General features: G+C 35.8%; 1 pseudogene; it reads right to left on the reverse strand.

The window, feature by feature from the left end:
• Positions 1 to 1,983: 1,983 nt before the first annotated feature.
• On the reverse strand, positions 1,984 to 5,018 carry LOC107955320 (CRS2-associated factor 1, mitochondrial-like; annotated as a pseudogene).
• Positions 5,019 to 7,437: the final 2,419 nt, after the last annotated feature.

Genomic DNA, 7,437 nt, shown 5'->3' on the forward strand with positions numbered 1-7,437 from the left:
CCCACTACTCCTAGATGTGGGTGAGCATCCTGCGCGATGGGATATCTGCGCTCGAGAATTAGATATTCAATTCTGGGATTGGACCAAGTGTCGGTAGTTAATCACGGTCTGTTACTACAACAGCATGCTAAACAGGATTTTCCAGGTTTGTGGATTGCTAGTACAAGACCATAGGGTCAGTTATCATGGAACACTACTATAATCCGCGAACAGTTGCATGCATCCTGGGCATCGAAGATGTCTTCTAGAGGATTCTTAGTTTTGAAGTCTGGAAATCACTTTGGAAATATAGTTATATTGGAACCTTCAATGTTAAGGAAATGTACAGTTTTTTTACTTCTCCAAAGCCAGTGACCTCAGTCTAACTTCGTTTCTTCGGTTAACTGGCGAATCTTCTCGAAGATCAAACTCCCTTTAAAACTACTTATTTTTCTTTGGAAAATCATCAATCAAAGCCTTCCAGTTAGGTCAAATATACTACGGAAGCTACCTGGCGTAGATAGCACCTGCCCGATGTGCGACGTTGATCAGGAAACCCTAGACCATCTATTTCGCACATGCACGTTCGCCCGTGTTGTTTGGTTTGGGTCGAACCCTTGTTTACGAGTAGATGATACTAGTGTTTCGCCCTTTAGGAGATGGGTGAATGCCTTAAGGTGCCAACAAAATGAACCAGCGGATATCACGAAGAAAAAAGTGATTACTGTCTAGCAGATATGGAAATACAAAAATCAGGTATGTTTTTCTAAAGCGCAACCGAACCCTATCAAAGTTTTAAAGTGTCTGAACTATTATTGGTTATCGGTGACAACGGCCTACTAAGATTACGGTACTTACAAAATACAGAAACCTAAGTAAATCAACTACTAGTACGTTGGCGTCTAATGTCATTTACACTTTTGTGCTAAATACCCACGAGCACGCTAGGAACAGCTGTAATATCGAGCTTTGTTTTATAGTCAACCATAGAACAGGTTTGTATGCAGGTGCCATTGGACTCATAGGGCCAGAATACTCATCCCCTCTTGTCACGTTAGTATGTCTTCAAACGGATTCCAAGTTCCATAGCAGACTAGTTCTTCTCCGACACCACCTGTTTAAATTGAATTCTATCCAAATTACCGAAGGAACTATCATCACAAATGACAAAAAATGGGGTTCCATCATTTCTAGGCAAGGCGCTGTTCATTGGAAATTAGAACCCTTATGGGAAGACATTTTTACTCTTGTAAAGCAGATTCCCCTATAGACATAAAGAGGCACCATCCACCCGGTTCCGATATCCCTTGGCACCTACCGATTTGCTGCTTCTTTTGTCCTTGTACCAAAAAAAAAAATTATATGGTATCGACTACAATAGTAATTTTAATAGTAGGAATTAAAATTGATAAATGTTATTGATGAATACGTTCCAGACCAAAGGCTTTGTAAAACTTTGAAGCTGTGGACCCTCTTAGACCAAGGTTTATCTTCTTGTTTCAGATTGCTTTAATCGGTTAGTTTATCTTGTCTTGAATTTAAGCCTTTGCCATTATATCTTGAATTCAAGATAATTAACCGATTAGGTGGGATTGCATACCTAATAAAAAAAATTATTTTACATTATATTTGGTTCGAAAAAAAAAATAAAAATGTGGGTAAAAATAAAAATAGACGAAAATGTAAGTATATAGGTATTCTACTAAATAATCAAAGCTTTACACTTTTTACTGGAAAATGAAAATGCCGCCATAAGATTTTTGAAAGGGACACCTGATACTTGTAGAAGACTTGAAGATTGGAGGGATGCATTCGTTTAGGTTTATTTCATCTCTTCAACAAGTTAAGTAATGAGTGCATATTGTTCCGATGGAAATATATATATATTGATGATATTGTTCAGAAATATAATGTTTTGTTTAGAGTGTCAACTTTGCTCACTTTGAAAAGAAAAGAAAAGCAATTATTACCAAAGTAGAAAACAACCAATTGAAGACTCCTAACTCAAGAATAAGTTGGCACTTAGCATTAATCTCCTAACAGTTGGATTTTGAACAAAATGTTTAAAGACAAAATAGCATTAGGAAATGGAAGACGAAGATGCAATCTTGCATCTTCGTTGATGCAATTCTATATTCTTGATCTAAGCTCTGACAAATACAGTGCATGTGCTTTTGATGCTGTGAGAATCCTGAGTAGTCTGTGCAATAACAGACATATATCTTTTATCTAATCATGCATTTCTCCAAGGTCTTTGATTGTACAATTTCAACCATTCCATTTCTTAGATAAGTGAGAAGACATAAATGGTTACATATGGGGTGCACATACAAATACAGATGAAGAATACCTCTATTCATCAGATCTCTCCATATCACAACCTGGGTCATCGAAAAATTCTCGGTCGGTGAAGAAATGCCCATCCTCTGGAGGCTTATAGTCTTGTCCTCTCCATACCACAATCTGCTCCTTTTCAAATGTCACAAGGATACAGGGAACCAGGTCCTATATGAAAATTAAAGTTAGCTGATTAAATTCAATATTGAAAGGCATAACAATTGCACAAGACAGCAGAGGTCCTTTTTATTTTGGTATTCTTCATGTCTGATTTACGGTCTATGTTTGGGGTATGTGGCTGCCCCTTCCAACAGTGTGTCTAAGGTTCGAACCTGGGTCCTCCCTTTAGGAGTGTAATGTGCCTTACTATTGCACCCAACCACTTTTTAGTAGTAGAGGTCCTTTTTGATGATGAAGAAAAAACACTATCTCATATTTGCCAATTTCCAGTTCCTACTACGATAAGCCTTTTTAACATGCACAATAGCATTGGCACTGAAGCAGTACGAACTCCATTTTGTTTTCCATAATAAGATGCTAATTTGAGAATGCAAGGAACCAAGTGCAAACTAACTAGTAGCAAATTTATCTCTCTCCACACACAAAAAAGCTCACAAAGCCATAGAAAATGCAGATATGTAAGACTGAAAGTTCAATTGATCTTGAATGTAACGGGGAAGAAAACATGTGTATGTTATTAAAAGTATCAGATAAGAAATATAATATTTACCCTGAGTTTGCAGCCTATTTTCTTGTAATCACTTCTTTCAAATCCCGTGCAGTCTATACGCACCAGCTCACTGACAACAAATGCATCTCTCACCATGGGTACTAGACTACCATAATATCCATTCTTGGCTGCAAATTTTATTTGCAATAAGTAACCACGTAAAAGCATGCATTATGCCAGAAGCCAACAGGAAGAAACAAAGGGTACCAAGTTTTGTTAGAACAGGAACAGCCAGTCCTCTCTTTCTCATTTCTTTTGTTTCCTCAATACTTAGACCATCAATAGTAGTTTTAATCAACCTAGGATAAACAGGTTCCTGAGGTTTCCACAACATTAAAGGAATTACAGGCCTTTTCTTGCGATTATAATTCCGGCCTCTGTACAATATAAGTGTACCACCATGCCTCTGAATGATCTTTCCAAATGTTTTATCCTGCAATAGTTATTCAAACTCCATGATGAGAGTAAATATCTCATAGTTATCTGCATAGATAATAATTCAATTCATGATATATGAAAATCAAGTACATAATATTATAAATCAATAGTCAACACAAAACACATGCATGAGACACAGGAGACCATAGAATGGGAAACGGATCACATCCGAAAACTTAAAGATACTATACAAAAAAGGAAATCCTTTCCCTTAAAACTGCTTGCAGTAAACCAAATACCTCAAGCTGCGTGCAAACATTCTTCATGTCGACAGTGGGTACCCCGAGACACTTAATCCTCACTGCTTCAGCAAATTTCCAATGATTATGAATATCATTCAGCATGTTATGTGTTAAACCATCTCTCCCTACAGATGAAGACAACAGAAAACCATGCTATAAGATAACCTGTGAGATGAAGGATAGCAAACGCAATGAAAACATTGAAAATAAGTTGAAGGGGATCAATCCAATCACAAGCAAACCACTTAACAGGGAGCTTTGCCATGTATAAAATAGCATTTCTTCTACAAGAGTTTCAATAGTACATAACAGTTTCCTACATGAGTTTTTAGACCTTTGAAAACTAATCTTCAGTGATCCATTATATAACAGGTCATAACAAATATATCTAAGATTTTCTGAATACCTTATTTGATCATATTTTTTTTCTTCTAATTTTAGAATCATGACATCAAAGTATATTATCAAGCTCAAATAAACATCAAACAAAACCAACAAAAACGTAAACCCAAATAAAACACCTCAATTGATATTACAAACCAACGACCCATACCCACATACAAATTCCAAAAACCAAAAGAAGAACAAATAAAAAAAATACTAAGCTACAATACCAGAATTATTGGGGGAAAAGTAAAAAAAGAAGAAAAATTGAAACTTGTACACAATACCCAAATTTATTTGCCTTTTATTTCTATTTCTCTGACATTTTTCTACCAAAAACTTCCTCTCAGCCTCAGTAAGAGGTGCCCCCTGAATCCTGCCCCTCAATAGCTTCCTCTTTGCCTCTAAATTCGGATCCTCAGTACCCTCCAGCGACTTCACCTTCGGGTCCACAGCAGGGGCACAAACCCGGTCCACTCACGGTCCAATCGACCTGGTCCGAAAGGGGAGTACTTTGGCTCTCTCAACCCGATGGGTCTCACCGTGGGGCTGCTCTCTGTGTAACTGAACCGGAAATCGAAGGGCAAATCGGAATATATCGGCTTTATCTGATCGAGGGACGACGGGGGTCTGTATTTGGGTTTCTGCTTTTTATGTGAGTTAGAATTGGACTTAGATTTCTGAGGATCTAAAGAAAGGGATGGTGGTGGTTGGAAGGAGTAATGGTCACGGAGTTTTGAGGTGGAAAGGTGGCGAGTGAGGAATCTGACGGTGATAAAGAGCGACGGTGGTTTTTGGCGGGAGAGACTAGTTAGGGTCATGAGGACAGTTAGGGTTTAAGGCAGTTAGTTTCAAAGAACCGAGGGAGAAAACAGAGAAGGGTTTAAGTGTTGTTAGTTTGGGGATTTCAAAATTTTCGTAGTTTTCGTATATTTGAATTTAGTACCATAAAGAATTAATTTTCTTGGTCTAATTATGTTAAGTTATTAATACATCTTAATTAAAATAACATATTTAAATTAATTAATAAAAATTATACAAAAATATATATATAAAGATTAAATCTCAATTTTGAGCATAATATAATGATTAAATTTGAGCATTCTATATAATTTTTAAAAAATAAGTACAAGGGTTAGAATTAAATTTTAATCATTATATTATATCTAAAATTTAATCATTATCTTATAATGTCAAAAAAAAAACTTAATTATGTGTCATAACAAAAAGATCAAAATCTTCCGCACCTTAAGTTGAATATACAAGTTGTACCTTACCAGTTAGTCTATAAAGGTCGAACACCCATGTCCCACGATCACACAATTTTGTTACATGAAATGTATCAAAGACAAAGCCAAGCCACTTCTAAGAAAAATAAATGAATTCCAAAAATCTTGGGCAAATCCGAAGAAGGTTTTCCCTTGCGCTCATCATAAAAAATTTCTAAATCCCAATACACCAGATAGCTACCAAGAAGCACAAGCCAAAAAACACAATATGTGCTTTGGCCACACCTTCGTAACCCTAAATACTAGGATTTGTTATAGTCCCTCTGTAATACTCCAACATCCCATGATTTAGTTATTCCTAAACGAGTAATGAAAGGTATTTTCTTTCTTTCTTTTCTTTTATTACCTTGCGTATGTATAAGATCAAACTCGTTTGATTTCTAAAACGGGTACTAATCCTTAAGTTTTTTAGGAATCCTTCATCAGTGATTGTGAATGATTGATTTTTTCAACCATTTTGACATTGTCTCCGTAAGAGCAAGTAAAAAAAATTTTGAGAAGTAAAATCATTTGATTTGATTTGTTATCAATAGCCATGAGTTGATCATCTTAGGGTGATCCTTTTGCCGATATATGCTCCTATTACACTCATAGCTTTTGATATTATAAAAAAGTTTAAATTTTAGGCATATAGGAACTAAAACTAAAATTTAACCTTTATTATATAATCTTACTAATTTCTATCATGTGCAATGCACGAGTTACTCATTTATTCTATAAAATTGTTATTATTTAAACATTGGTTTATTAATTAAAACAATTCATGAAACAATAAAATTGATCTTACTAGTTAACATCGAAGCTAAAATTTCTAAAATAATTTATGGCATGTCTTGAGACATGGAGTCCTCTGTCTCAAGGCATAACCTTGAATTTTGACAATAAGTTTGAATTAGTATCCTAAATTAGATTTTGACTTAGCATGACCACTTAATTAGATGAAATAAGATCTTAAGTTTTATAAATGCATGTGAATGATTTTATTAAATGATTTATTTGTTATGTTATTGACAAATATAAATTAAACATGGTGTAATTATGTTGAAATAGTCTAAGTTGCTTCGGCAACTTAATGTGATGTCACACATTAAGATTCGACGATTGATCGCCTATAAACGAGTTGTCATTTATAGTAAAAATATCACACCAAAAATATAATAAATTCAATCAGTAGTGTCCACAAACGTAAGGGTCAAATTTTAATATAGTAAAGTTTACAATGAAACATTGGTAAGTATTCCGAGGATTGTACCCAATGGATTATAGATTGGAGAAAATATTATTAAATTAATTACAGAAAATTGTAACACCCTTTACCCGTATCTAACGTCAGAATAGGGTACGAGGCATTACCGGACTTATACACAAGCAATCATACAAAACTGAGACGTAAATTAATTTCCATCCAAATTTAAAACTTTCACATACATTCCTATCGTCCCTAGAAAGGGGCCTACGAGGTCCAAATCATGCATTAGAGGTGGTTCGGGACTAAATCGAGAACTTTAAAAAATTCTACGACACCTAAAATTTTTTTCATCAAAACAGGGTCACACGACCGTGTGGCTTGGGACACGCCCGTGTGGGTAGCCTGTATGGTTATGCACGCCCGTGTCCTTAACCCGTGTAACTCTCTGTTTATGACTTAAACACCAAAGGAAGTCACACGAACAAGTCACACGCCCGTGTGCTAGGCTATGTGGCAAATTTTAATTTTTGAAAATTTTCATAAAATAGGTGCAGACTTCACACGCCCTGGATACACGCCCATGTCCCTAGGACGTGTCCGTCCCACGGCTAAGACACACGGCCATGTCTCTACCCGTGTGGACAAAATAGGGCTATTTACCAAGCCATTTTGCCACCCTTACTTGCACCAACCTACACCACAACAAGCAACACCAATCCAAGCATATACATACAACCAAATCAGCCACAAGCAAGATATCAATACATCATTTGCACATACTAACATCTATCATGCATAAACATCACATAATTTCTTTTCTGTTCATGCCAAATTCATCTTCATGATAAG

Source organism: Gossypium hirsutum, chromosome A07 (genome assembly GCF_007990345.1).
Source record: "Gossypium hirsutum isolate 1008001.06 chromosome A07, Gossypium_hirsutum_v2.1, whole genome shotgun sequence".
Taxonomy (NCBI): Eukaryota; Viridiplantae; Streptophyta; class Magnoliopsida; order Malvales; family Malvaceae; genus Gossypium; species Gossypium hirsutum.